Here is a 13,845-nt window from a genome sequence, read left to right on the forward strand (position 1 = left end):
TCAGTTGCATCTCTTTCCTGTAATTTTATACATATGGCTAGATTTGTGAAACTACTAAACCATAGGTCAGAAATTTAGCAGGAAACAAATGTAGCAGAAGCCGCACTTTTGAATTAAGATTATAGAGATGGGCAGTATTTTGGGGTTTTTTTTCCCCATCAAATCACAATGCCACAGTCATTAGCAGAATAATTTGCATTCCTACCTGTCTGCAACTCAAGCCTGACCCATGATTTTTCAGATGTGTTCTATGTGGCTGTGACTCTGGCAACAACACAGTTTCCAAGTTAACTTCTATATCCTGTCACCCCTCAGTCCTCCCTTCGTTTTCTTACATGCCACTCTAATGACACAAAATAAACCCAAATGTTGTTGGCATGTTTAACTGGCTTATGACTGGAACGATTGGATGGGGCATGGATAAGGGAGACTCCTGGGGGACCAGTAGCTTAGGAAAAGCTTGCACTTTACTGTGTGCTGCATTGCTCTAAGGAAAACCCATGGATCCATGTATTGTGTGTCACATGAAGGAAATACTATGAACGCTTCCATTTTAAACCAAATCTGTGATGTCAGAGTAGATGCATATTTGAATTTTGCTTTCTGTTACCTTGAAGCCCCATTGTCTCAGAGGCAGACAAATGCTTTTTCGGCTTTTTCATTTTTCCCAGGAACTCTGCCTCACTGTAATTCATTACCAAAGAAGTTAGCATAATTCTTCCTATTTAATATGTCTTTTAAAGACTTGACTACACGTCAGCAGCTTACAATAAGGCCAAGGTTCATGTCAATATGAAGACAAAATCTGGCCTTTGATTCCAAAGGAAATCTTAACCTTTGGGGGCTGTTTGGCTTTTCAAGGAAAGTGAGGATCTCTTTGTGGCGTGTTCCCTTCCTGTGTTTTATTCTTGTGTTGATTGTCAAAACTTGGCACAAAAATGAGTTGTATTTGTAATTATCCTTGCTGTTGGTAATTACAATTCATACTAAAAATAACGTTCATTTAACAATAAAGCCGAGTAGGGGAAATAAAAAAAAAAAAGGGGGTTTTAAGAAAGGGAGCAAAATTTGTGGAGGATGCATTAAACTCGCTCATTGTCATATTTGGCAGGTACTGTGATTACTGTCTGATCTGATTGATGGGTTTGTATTTTCTATGTATGGAGGGGATTTCCCCATACTTTGTTATATGACCTAATAGCTCATGGCATCTGAAATGAAAGTATTAGGAGCCAAAAGGCAAAGTTAAAGAATAGTAATGCATTAAAATCAGCAGGTCTTAAACAAAACTAATTTCATATTGGGTGTTTGAGTCATGATTTTTGAGAAATCAGACTGGCAGCGTTGCCTTGTATCTTGCAGTCTAAAATGTCTAAAATACATTTGGTTGATGACAGGAAGCATTAGGGTGAGTAGTGCCTTATATTAAATTTTTTTCAGCAAAATTCCCATATCAAGAAGGTAAACTTCAGAATTTTATTACCATCTCCAGAAGAATGATGCCTGGGAATAATCCAGGGCATTTCATAAATACATGAATCAAAATCCTTGCACAATAGCTCCTTTTGTAAATCTCTAATGCACATCTGCAAACACGATGTGACCAGTTGTGAAAGGTCCTCTGACCCCATGTTTCCAACCGCAGTATAGTTGTCCCTGCTTAATTTCACTTAATTCCTGTCAACTGCGTATTCATAAGTGGAAGAAAATTGTCTTGATGTTACTTCTGTGTATTCCTGCATAAAAATATATTCATCATTCACAAACCTTAATATAGTCTATACAGTTATTCTTGGTAAAATATGAAATGTTGGTGATTTTCTTCCCCCAAACTTCAGATGTGTGAATGGGTGCAAAACTTACATTAATTTTCTGCAATATAACTAAGACAGCTGCTGTTTTTAATAACTGACATCCAAGAATGTTTTTTCCCCACACCTACCCTGAACGGTAACAAAAAATGTATTTGGGCAACTTTACTGCTTCCTTCTGTGCACAGCAGTGACCCCTAAGCTGTTCAGCTCAATGGATCAGATTTTTAATAACTGACATCAAAGAATGTTTTTTTTCCCCACACCTACCCTGAACAGTAACAAAAAGCAACTTTACTGCTTCCTTCCGTGCACAGCAGGGACCCCTAAGCTGTTCAGCTCAATGGATCAGTCCTAAAATTTCCTGACGAATATTGCTTGCTGTCACAGCTCTCTTAAAAGCATGATGTCATGGGATTTTGGAGGGCAGTTTGAGACCCCTTCCTCTAGCACTGCTTGCTTTGTGTATCCCCCTATAAACTTAACGTCAAGATGATGGAGCGGCTCAGGCCTTTGGGTGTTAAAACACTGACTCAGTTTTCAAATGACGCAGCAAAGAAAGAAAAGAAAAAAATATCCAGAGGAATAGTGATCATAGAAACAGAAACTCACAGCTCTACTTTCCAGATTTGACACTTAGTTTCTGGTTTTGGTAGGGTGTAAATTTGGGATTGGGAAACAGGATAGCTTGTTCAGGAGGCATAAAGGGCCCTTCAGACTGAGTGGGAGCGCACCATCAAGCCTTGTGTTCCGTTCTGAATCTCTGCTCTCTCAGATATGCTTTATGTGTTCGTTTGCCAGCACTGATTTAGTTCTTTTACATGCTGTTTTGAAATACAGATCCAGTAAAGTATTTAAGTTCTTTATATGGAGCTTGGAAAATTAGGTGCGTGGAAAGAAGAGTGAAAACAGCCAAAATTTTGACAAGGAACCATCCTAGAGGTCTGTTCTTCCAGCAAGAAGTTTTCTATGAAGGGACTGGAAGTAGGTTTTTTTTTAAACCTGGTCCCTGAAGGAAGCGGTGGTGGCAAACACGGTCACCTTATTATTTGTCAGTTTAGTGTTAAAGCCAGATCACAGCATGGAAAGGAACACAAAATCATGGAGCTGGAACGTACAGCCAGGGACAGCTTTGGGGTTGCACAAAGATCCAGTGTCAGTCTCAAAAAAAAAAACAAAACCCAAACAAACAAACAAAAAAAACCACCAACAAAAAGGAACCTAACAAAAACCTCACCCTTTCTCATGCCCCACCCCCCCATCCCCAGTGCTTACTAAACAGTAAATAGTGTTTACTGTTTAGGTTTTCTATGTGGCCTCTGGTATCTTGAAGTCCTTATTCGGTGTCCAATTTTTCTCTGTTAAAAAAAAAAATAATCTGAAAAATAGGCAAGCAGTCCATTCTAACAAGCTTTTAAATGACAAATCATGCCTAAAAGCTGTAGTTAAAAACTTTCCCCATAAACATTGTGCCCTACTTCTGCATCTTTTCCTTGACTGTGAACAAGACTGTTAATCTCTCCCGTCACCTCTCTAGATGACCAGCTTTGCAGAGCAGGACATTTTCAGCGCATCTTATTTTGTTCAATACAGCTTTTTTTTTTGTGTGTGTGTGTGTGTCCAACCCATACAGAGGGGGCAAGCTGGAGAGGATGCAAAACCTGGCCCATGGTGCATGTATCATAGAGAGAAGGGTGAAATCCAGCTTCTCCATGTAACTGAATGCACCTTGCAAGGGCGAAAGTCAGATGGTGCTGTTCAAGGGAGTGAAGTTAAAATGGAAGGGTTGGTTGGGTTGTTTTTTTGGTTGAGTGTTTTCTCATTCATGGATTATACCTACTATAAATAAAATTGCCAGTATTCACTAACTCATCCTTTCTATATTCTAGCTACTGGTGGGTGCAACTTCCTCCAGCAGCTGTGGGTTCACAAGAAACTGCACAGCTTATCTGGCTTGTCTGTTGAAACTTAGCAAATGCTGTAATTTACCACCAAATGTATTACTGTGCCGCTCAGTTCTTAGATACTGTTCTTGCTGCAGCTTTTGAAAGCAATAAGAGAAATTTTCCAGATCAATAGTTGCCATATGTTAAAAAATTATTTTAAACGGTTCCTTTTTTATATAAATTGTGAATTTGGTGTTTTTGTTGTATAAAACAAAACTGTATTAAAGCTCATGGGAATGTTTGGGAGCTTGATCCAGGGGAGGTGATGAGCTCCTTCAGCTGTGGGACGGTTGGTATCCTGAGAATCGGGCAGTCTTTAACAGTATTTATGTTAAACAGTATTTTACTAGTTCCAATATTGGAAAAACATACCACAGGTATGAGGTATTACACGCGCAAAGCTGCTAAATGCTGAATTTGTTGTTTGTTTTGATAGGGCATTAGTGATTTCAGAATGAAGAAAGGTATCTTATGTGTTAGAACTTTATCACCGACTTTCAGATTTTTGAGAAAACGTTCTGTAGTCAGGATCGTTCCTGTTTTCTGCTTCACTTACTCCAAAAATTTGTAATAATGTTGGAGCACCTTGACGCGCAACTTGATTTATTATTTTTGTCTCTGTAATCAATTTAGTTGGATGTTAATAAATCATACCTGCAAAAGGTCATAGAGCACCCGGCCTTTTTCCCAGAGGTTGTAAGCATCTTTCTTCAAAGGTTGTTGGTGACAGCTGAAATGAGTTCTAGCTGCTGTAGCAATCTGGGCTTTTTACACTTTCCCAAATGGCAAGGATGAAGGAGCTTCCATCTGCTAGAAGCCTTGTTTATCGTTCTTACGGTCTGGCCGGTGGTTGTGCAACGTTCCAGTTGTTTCCCAGTTACCTGCAGACACTGGGGCAGGAAAAGGGGGAAGCTGCTGGACTTCATTTACAGCTGGAAGCTGATTGTTAAAAGCAGGCTTTAGTAGACAGATGTGCAGCGTAAATGTTATGTTTTAGCATGAATGTGGAAACCACAAACCACATGTTCTCCATAAAACAACTTTTTAAAGCAAGGAAACATAGTTTTTACTGGATAAAATAAAAAAAAACTGGAAGGAAATTGTATCAATGTGGTGTTTTCCACCTTGGAGATGGTGATTCAGGAAATCTCCACCAATCAGATCTCAGCTATGTCTCCCGGTCCCACCATTATGGTGGTTAAGATGGAATGCAGATGGATTGGGATCTTGAAAAATGTGGGAGTACAGTGAGTGCAATTCCTGACCAACGTGTAATTTCAGTTCTGCAGCACTTCCCAGACTGCCTGCGTACAAAGATTTGGTGGGAGGGAACATGGAGGTTCTGGGAAGAGCTGGGAAAATTGGATCAATAAATCTGCTACCACGCAAAATATCCTCAGCTGGTGTGTGTGGCAGAATAAGGATAGAGGCCAAAAGAAAAACAGCTTTTTTAAGTAGGGAGAATCGGCTTCTGTTTTTTTGAAATGCAGCCATTCTGGTTCTGTATTGGGTGAAGAATTTTGGAACTTGCTCATGATGGCAGTTGGAATCATTTCACTGCTGATTAATTTCATAGAGATGTAATATGCTTTAAGTGGTACCTGAAATAATGAGCCTTTAGTTGAAGTTGCTGGGAAAAGAGCAGTTTACAGCAGCAGTAACGTGGGGGTTTTTTCATAATTATATAAGGGAGAGGAAGATGGCAAGGGATCCTCTTTATTGGTGCCCTGATCATGAACACGGAGGGCAGCAGGAACTTCTCTTACAGAGAAATGGGTCTGGGGTGAATTCCTCATGATTGTCCCTGGAGCTAATTCCACGTGTGGTCAGGGCTACCCGGGCAAAACGGGCTGTTCTCCCCTACAGAAGCGTAAGGTAAACTTGGCTCGTAGGGACCTTGCATCCAATTTGTGTTTAAGCTCAGCTGTCTGTTCATTTACAGGAATGCCTACTTTAAAGTCATTTTGCTTACTGCAAAATGATTCAAACCACCATAGCGTGAGGAAAAACACTGACAGCTGAGCGAGGCTTGCTCTGTGTACTCTGCAGAGTAACTGACACATCTTGGCTTCTTTTTCTTTCTTTTTTTTCTTTTTTTTTAATGCCGCTGTTACATTTCTTTCATCTTGCAGACGTTGCTCTCCATGCTCAATTTGTTGATTTTTAACTGAGACCTCCTCTCGTGCAGCAGATGCATAAGAATTTGTGTGGTTACTCTTGAGTTTTTAAATGGGGTTAAAAGCTGGTCACATACCAAATTCCGCTGCATACTTACCAATTTGTATCTTTGCTTACTCTGTACCAAGGGAAATATTTGAAACTGCAAAGTGTAAACCCTCATTTGAGGTAAATCAACATTGCTCTACTGAGCTGAGTATAACTGAGGCTTCAGTTAACTGAGAATCTGACCCTGGGAGTTCATTGATAAAAGTTTTTACAGGCTCTTGGAACAATAATAAATTCCTGGAAGACAAGATGTTGTGTACGAACATCAGCTGATGTTTCTGTCTGTAATTTCACAGGCGTCAGGAATTACTGGCTTTCTCTAAGTGTTAGGGAATATTTGAGGATTTTTTTTAAGCTGATGTTTCACTTGCTATTTTACTAAGACCAGCTGTTAGAATTTGGAAACATGGGTTTGTGCTTAGCTAACATTGGTTTTCTTTACTAATATTTCTTTAAGAAAAAATTGCTTTCCTAAATTACAAATTTCTCACTTCCAAACTTGTGTTGGAAAAAATAAAAAAAAAGAAGAAGCCATGATAAAAGCTGCAGTAAATCTAGTTTGAATTACTGCAGTACATGCCTTGAAAAATCCTTTCCTTCTTAGGTTTTATGAGGATATGTCTGCACACCGAGATTGCTGCCTAGAGCAGGGAAGATTATGTAGATTTATCAATAGATGAGAATCTGTCTAATAGCTGAGAGAGATTTACTGTTTTGTTTACTCTTAGGTTTGTTATCATTTCAGCCATTGACAGCAGACTGAAGATGGAGTGAAGTTAAGAGACCTTCCTACTTGTGTTCATTGTTTATTACTTGCACTTCAGCCAGTGAAACAAATCTTGTGAAAGCAACGAGAGCCATGGAATGGCTATACAGGGGGTTTGGGATGGGAAAATCAATTTTCTGATGAAGTTCAAAAATAGCACACCAAATTCTGAAGTCCTTTCATAGGAAAAATTTCTACTGAGGACTTTGAGAGAGAGCACCACAAGTAGATCAGTTAGAGCAACAGCACACCAAATTCTGAAGTCCTTTCATGGGAAAAACTTCTACTGAGGACTTTGTCTGAGAGAGAGCACCACAAGTAGATCAGTTAGAGCAAACTTGACTTTTTCCAAGTTCTCTAGTACCCAGAGGATGGTGAGCTTGGTCCATCCTTAACATGTCCCCTTTTATTTTGGAGACAGAGTAAAACTTCAGTCCAAGTTGATGGAGGGTGGAGAACTCAAGGATATTATACTCTCACCTTCTGTGAATATCAGAAACTGGAGATCTGGATACACCATGTTGCAAGAAAGGCCATAGTAAGAGCTGCGCTGTATTTTAGCTGCAAAGCTTCCTGACACTGATGCTCATGAGAATGCTTTGGTCTTGACACCAACAGGAATTGTTTGTTTGAAACGACGGAGGAAAGGAATGAGAGGAAAGAGTATATATTGTTGAAATAAGATCCTCAGTACTGAAGCAGGCAGTCACGAGGTCCGGAGCCAAAAGAGTGACTGCTGTTTGTGCTTTCCCAGCACCAGTTGCTCATTGTTTCCTTTACACACTAACGCTTCCTCTCAGGACACAGCTGCTCTTCCTTCTCTCTTAGAAATGGCGTTGCTCACCCCGTGGTGTTCTGGTGTTGGTGAGGCCGGGCAGTAACTGCAGAAGAACCAAATAGCCCCCAGCTCAAGCCGACTGGGACCAGTTCTGTAGAAGGAATTGCATTCCTGTCTCCCAGCTGCAAAGGGGGTAGCACTGGCAGTAAGAGAGCCACCCACCCACCCACAGTCACTGGCATCACCCCTTACGGATGCTGCTCACCTGAGACATAGCCCCATTTCAGACAAACAAGGGCAGCGCAAGCAGCAAGGACACCAGTTTCACTCCTAGGAAAGAGCAAATTAAATCATTTTTAATTGTCAGAGAACAGGCCAGCACTTTTCTTCATATGTGGGGGCTTTTCTCCCAGCAGAGAAGACCTTCTCTAGATGTGTGTGATGTAACAAACCACATCAATCACCAGACTCTAGCCCTAGCCATCACCAGAATGAATTTGCAGGACACTCCTGTGGACAGACACGTGCCACCTCTTACACCTCCCAGTCTGTTGTGCCCCACAGCCCCCCCTTTATGGCACCTCGCTGTCTTTTGAGGCAACGCTGTTGCATAATATAAAAGGAATTCCCAAGCAATCAGCAGCCCACACAGTCTCCAGCTGCTTGCCAGCCCACGCTCCTTGTTTCAAAAGGAATCGTGTTCTCCTCACCCTGCTTCCCTTTAGGGGGGGAAAACCCAGGTGTGTTCTTGTCCCAGTGGCTGTAAAACATTGAAAAGACCCTTCGCACGATTGAAACGAGGAGGCAGCCGTGACAACCTGAAAAATGAAAAGGCTTTGAGAAGAACCCTTCATCTTGGTACCCAACGGGGCTGAATTATCAGCCCTATGCAAAATGGGGTGGGTTTTTTAACTTCTGTCCTCCCTCGCAGTGTGCATTTCCACAGCAGAAGGTGCAGAGACCCTGGGGAGCCCCAGGAGCCCCGACTCACCCTGTCATGGCAATGTGGCCTTGCAGCTCTTCAGGACCCCCTAGAACCACTAGCTTCTCCACCATTTGCAGTCTTCTTGATCTATCTGCCACTCATGGGCCATGGCCTGCTCCAAAGATCTCCAAACAAAATTCTCAATTTCTGCCTTTTTGGATACTTTAAAAAAATGCATTTACTTTGTTCTCTTGGAGAAACCCCTTTCAGATTGCCCTGGAAGAGGAATTCCAGTTGTTGGTCAGTTCTGGCAGAGAGATTGAGCGGACAGTTACCCGGTAATGAGAATGGGGGTTAAGGAGTTGCAAAGTAATTGGCAAATACAACAAATGAGGCTCAAAAACCAAAAGGAAGGGACAGAACTTGTTTTAAATCATAATAAAACTATTGCTACAAATGTAATAGTAGATGAAAACATGCATCTGGTATTATTTGAGGAAATATTGTTAGCTCCTGAACGTGTTGTGGGGTTTGACTGCGGCTGTGCTCCAGCTGCATCAGCGTAACACAAACACCATCCAGCCACCGCCGCGCCAGGAACTGCAGCTGCAGCAGGGGGTTCTTTGGGAAATTCTGCCCAAATCGTTTGCTCCCGTAGTCAGAGAGCAAGCGGTTTTGAGGGCGCTTGTGCACACACATCCATTCAGAGGATGCAAGAGGAACTGGGTGAACCAGAACAAAGAAGAAAATTGTTCCTTACGGTTGGCTTTCCTCTCTGCAGGCAGTGTCGCAGGCTCTTCCCCACGCATCGTTTATCTCCTCCTGTTTTCCCAGTTCTGTCCTAAACCTTCTAGGTATTCTTGAGATGGGCCCTCCTTGGTTCTCCCATTCACTGCGACTTTAAAGTTGTCTATAAATAACAAAATCAATATGAACCGTGCTAATTTTAGCATCATTTTTTTCATTGATCTGAAAATGTAACAGTAGAACAATCACAAGTGGAAGTACACATTATTAAATCAGTGTGTAATATGTAATCATTTACAGGCAGCTGTACCTGGCTGCCCACAGGACCAGCCACTGCACAACCAGACTTGAAACAGTGCCATGTGCTGTACAGTTGTATTTTAAAGAACCCTGCTAGAGTGCTTACAGTCTGAAAGGGGTGTGTGTGCACAGACACAAAGATGAAGGGCCTCATTTTCTTCAACAGTCAGTGACAGGTATCCTCCGTTTGCAACGTTTTATTGAAAAAAAAATCCTAATATTTATTATTTTAATACAGTTCGTCATTTGACTTTATAGATTCTGTTCCAACTGGCCGAGAATCAAAGATGTTAAAAAAAAAAAGAAGAAAAATTAAGAAGCATAGGGGAAAAGCTTCATGTCAGTTTTTATTACTGATACATTTTTTTAGACTCTTGCAGTTTAATGTGGAATAATAAGCTTTTAAAATAACTGTTTATATAGGACCTACATAAATGTTTGGGGCTCCTACACAATAGTTTGATAGCCATTCCTTTGGGCTAATTTAGGAGAAAGACCTGCTACTGAATAGCTTGAACAATATAGCAGCCAGATGGTTTTTGATAAAACATTAATAAGACCAGATGGTTTGTCATAAACTATTATAGAAAAAGACTTTTAAGACATGCAAGAAACGCCATCTACTCCTAAGTCTTCATTTATCATTATTGTAAAAGAAAAAAAGTTCTGTGGCTGCCATAGAACCTATAATTTAAAGTTAGAAGCACTTAGTTCATGCAGCTTCATGCAAACTGTCCTCTATTATTGTTAGAGACATCACTAGATGACTCATTAGGTAACCACAATCTATTAGACATCATCATTTTTGAGAGCAGCCCTGAGGAGAAGGACTTGGGGGGGTTAGTTGATGAGAGGCTCAACATGAGCCAGCAATGTGCGCTGGCCAAGCACATCCTGGGCTGCATCAAAAGCAGCGTGGCCACCAGGTCGAGGGAGGGGATTCTGCCCCTCTGCTCTGCTCTCCTGAGAGCCACCTGGAGTGCTGTGTCCAGCTCTGGAGCCCTCAGCAGAGGAGGGACATGGACCTGTTGGAACAGGTCCAGCGGGGCGCCATGAAGATGATCAGAGCACCTCTGCTATGAGGACAGGCTGAGAGAGAGTTGGGGTTGTTCAGCCTGGAGAAGAGAAGGCTCCAGGGAGACCTTAGAGCCCCTTCCAGTACCTGAAGGGGCTACAGGAGAGATGGGGAGGGACTCTTTATCAGGGACTGATAGGACGAGGGGTAATGGTTTTAAACTGGAAGAGGGGAGATTTAGATTAGATATTAGGAAGAAATTCCTTACTGTGAGGGTGGTGAGACACTGGAACAGGTTGCCCAGAGAAGCTGTGGCTGCCCCATCCCTGGAGGTGTTCAAGGCCAGGCTGGATGGGGCTTTGAGCAACCTGGTCTGGTGGGAGGTATCCCTGTCCATGGCAGGGGGTTGGAACTCAATTATCTTTAAGGTCCCTTCCAATTCTAACTATTCTATGATTCTATGACCCTATCCTCCCCTTTCTGCCTATTTTCTTAAAATCATGGGAAAATCATCAAATAACCACAAGGTTTTCATAGGTAGTTGTTTAGAAAGTTACATCTACTCCAAAACACAGTCACCGCAGGGATAGGAGAGCTTTTACAGTGACAGATAGGAGCCCTGTGCCACAACACCCGCACTACAGAAAGACAGACATAGCACCACTTCCCCAAATGCCAACTTCAATACTGGAGGCATCAAGATCTGACCAAGTTGGAGCAAGCAGGCTAAACCGAGTTAAACTGAACATCTGCCTCCTCCTGTGTCTGAGTGTGGCACTCTCTGGTTGTCCTTCCAAGGGACTAAATGGTCCTTTCCTCACATATGTCCCTAAAGGCAGCAGGGCTGAACCTGGCAATAAACCAGTCTCTAAATAGGGGCAAACTCATCTCACAGGCAGAATCTTCAGGTGGGTTAAATACGCTGCCTTCCCATCACTGCCATCAAGAGCCAAATGGACAGAAACTGACAGAAATGGGTGGGGAAATGCAGCAGAAGGGCTTTCTGGCTGCCCTGAGCTCACACTGTCCCTCCTGGCTTCCTGCACCCTCCCACTGATGTCCCCTGAGCAGGACACAGTCACTCAGCCTGTCACAGCCCTACCAGCAGGAGAGCGAGAGAAGGCTGTTGTTTGCAACAGGAAATGTTTCTGAGGAGTGAATGGTACTGGGGGAAGCTACAGAGCATCCCACCAGAACAGGAGATGAATTTTAATGTGAAATACAAATGAGGTTGGTGAGTTGCTTTGAAAGAAGTGAAAAAACAAAAAAAAGCCTCCTCGGATCTTTTATTCTTGCAAAAGGAAATGGGGGGAAAAAAAGACATTCATTCTTTTTGCTGGTGATTTGGCTTACGTTGCTGGACACCTTTAAAAAGATTTGCTACCCCAAATAGCCGCCTTTTCTAAATGGAAGCCCAAAATAGTTTGACTTCATTTCCATTTCCTCCACAGAACTGAAGCCAGCAGACCCTTCTCCAGCCAGTGTGAGGCTTTATAAAAGCCTAGTGTGCAGCAACAGAGAGCTCTGGACAAGCTCCTGACACCTCAAAATACAGGCTGAATTTGAGCGAGCGCCTTCCAGCCAGGCGGGATGCAGCCTGAGACACCTCACTGATGGCTACAAGGCATTATATACCATTAGTAGTGCTGTTCGTACTGAGCCCATAAAAGCATTTGGAAAAGTTTTTAAGATAGAAACCGAAAAGAAAATATGAAATAGCCATTTAAGAAACTCCCCTTTGCAGCCAATTTTGGACTTACACCCTAATGTCAATGGTTGAAAAAAATAAGGCCAGATTATGCCATCGTACAAAAAAAAATTATAAAAATCTAATACCAAACGCTTAGAGGATGCAAAAACCGGTTCTGCACCTGCTGGAACAACCATTCTGCAACGCTGACACCTCGTGGTGGCCTGTGAAGGAGCGCCTGTCTTCGTATCACACGAGGAATTTCACACAGAGGTGGAATAAGAGCATAATTGTGTTCAGTTTGGTTTCTTTTTCCTTTCAGACTACTCTTTTTTTTAGTTATTACTCACTCATTATGTGTATTACTCATTTTTCATGTTGTGGCTCTGATGTTCTCACCTCAATTTCGTCATTTATTGAAATGAGGTAGCCAAATCTTGTCCCGTACCAAAAGCAGTTTGTCCCAGAGGCAAAAGCTTCTGTTTTTCTCCTTCTGCTCTTTCTGCAAGAGGAGCTTCTCCTGCAGGGGTAATGCAGAAGGGTCTCCTAATGCAGAAGTGATGCCCTTCCTGCTTCAGCTCAGGAGATGGAGCGTGTGGCAGACAGATCCCAATGCAGACCCCACTCAAAACGTGTATTTCTCTCATACGATGAATCCTAAATGTCTCCTGTTTGCAGCCAGTTTTGATAATATCCTTTGAAGCTTCTAATTGCTGTATAGCCCAAAAACTGTTTGCTAACACCCAGACCTACGTTTCTGGCTCTTCTAATTAATGAGAAGCATCTTAAAATCATCCTATGCTGGCCTGTGTCTTTCAATGCTTCAGCTCAGGAGATGAAGCGTGTGGCAGAGAGATCCCAATGCAGACCCCACTCACAACGTGTATTTCTCTCATACAATGAATCCTAAATGTCTCCTGTTTGCAGCCAGTTTTGATAATATCCTTTGAAGCTTCTAATTGCTGTATAGCCCAAAAACTGTTTGCTAACACCCAGACCTACGTTTCTGGCTCTTCTAATTAATGAGAAGCATCTTAAAATCATCCTATGCTGGCCTGTGTCTTTCAAACGGATAGATTTCTGCCTGAAGATTTTTCTTGAAAAGATGCAAATATCCCTGGTGTGGGCACCCTGTCTTTGGTGTACACCCAACTGTCAGTAACGTCCTTAAACTGACTAGCAACTGTCACTGTTTTTATTTGCCTCCTCCCTCCCCAGGGAATATTTCCATGGTAATGCAGTTCAGTGCAACTTCCTGGCTTGGTTTCTCAAAATGTGCTTCGGCAGACACTTGGCATTTGAAATGAATCACACGTTGCCACTCCCTGGAAAAACACATGATGGCTGATGAAACGTGGGCTATTACTGGCCACTGTGGGGGGAGTTTATTACTGGAGCTAGCGATTCTTCAGCTCGGTGCTGATCCTAAAACGAGGTCTCCTGAGGATGTGTGGGTGCTTTTTCTCAGGATGAGGCTCTAAGAACGGTGCTTTGTGTTTTTTTTTATTAGTCCATAAAAAGTGAATTATCACAAATGCAGATACTTACTCAGTTCCATTCAGGCTATTGGTTTGAATTTCTGTAAGCAGGTGCAAACCCAGAAGGGAAATCAATTTATCATTGATTCACTACAGATGTCAC

The sequence above is a fragment of the Calidris pugnax genome, unplaced genomic scaffold, assembly GCF_001431845.1.
Source record: "Calidris pugnax isolate Ruff unplaced genomic scaffold, ASM143184v1 scaffold11, whole genome shotgun sequence".
In the NCBI taxonomy this organism is placed as follows: domain Eukaryota; kingdom Metazoa; phylum Chordata; class Aves; order Charadriiformes; family Scolopacidae; genus Calidris; species Calidris pugnax.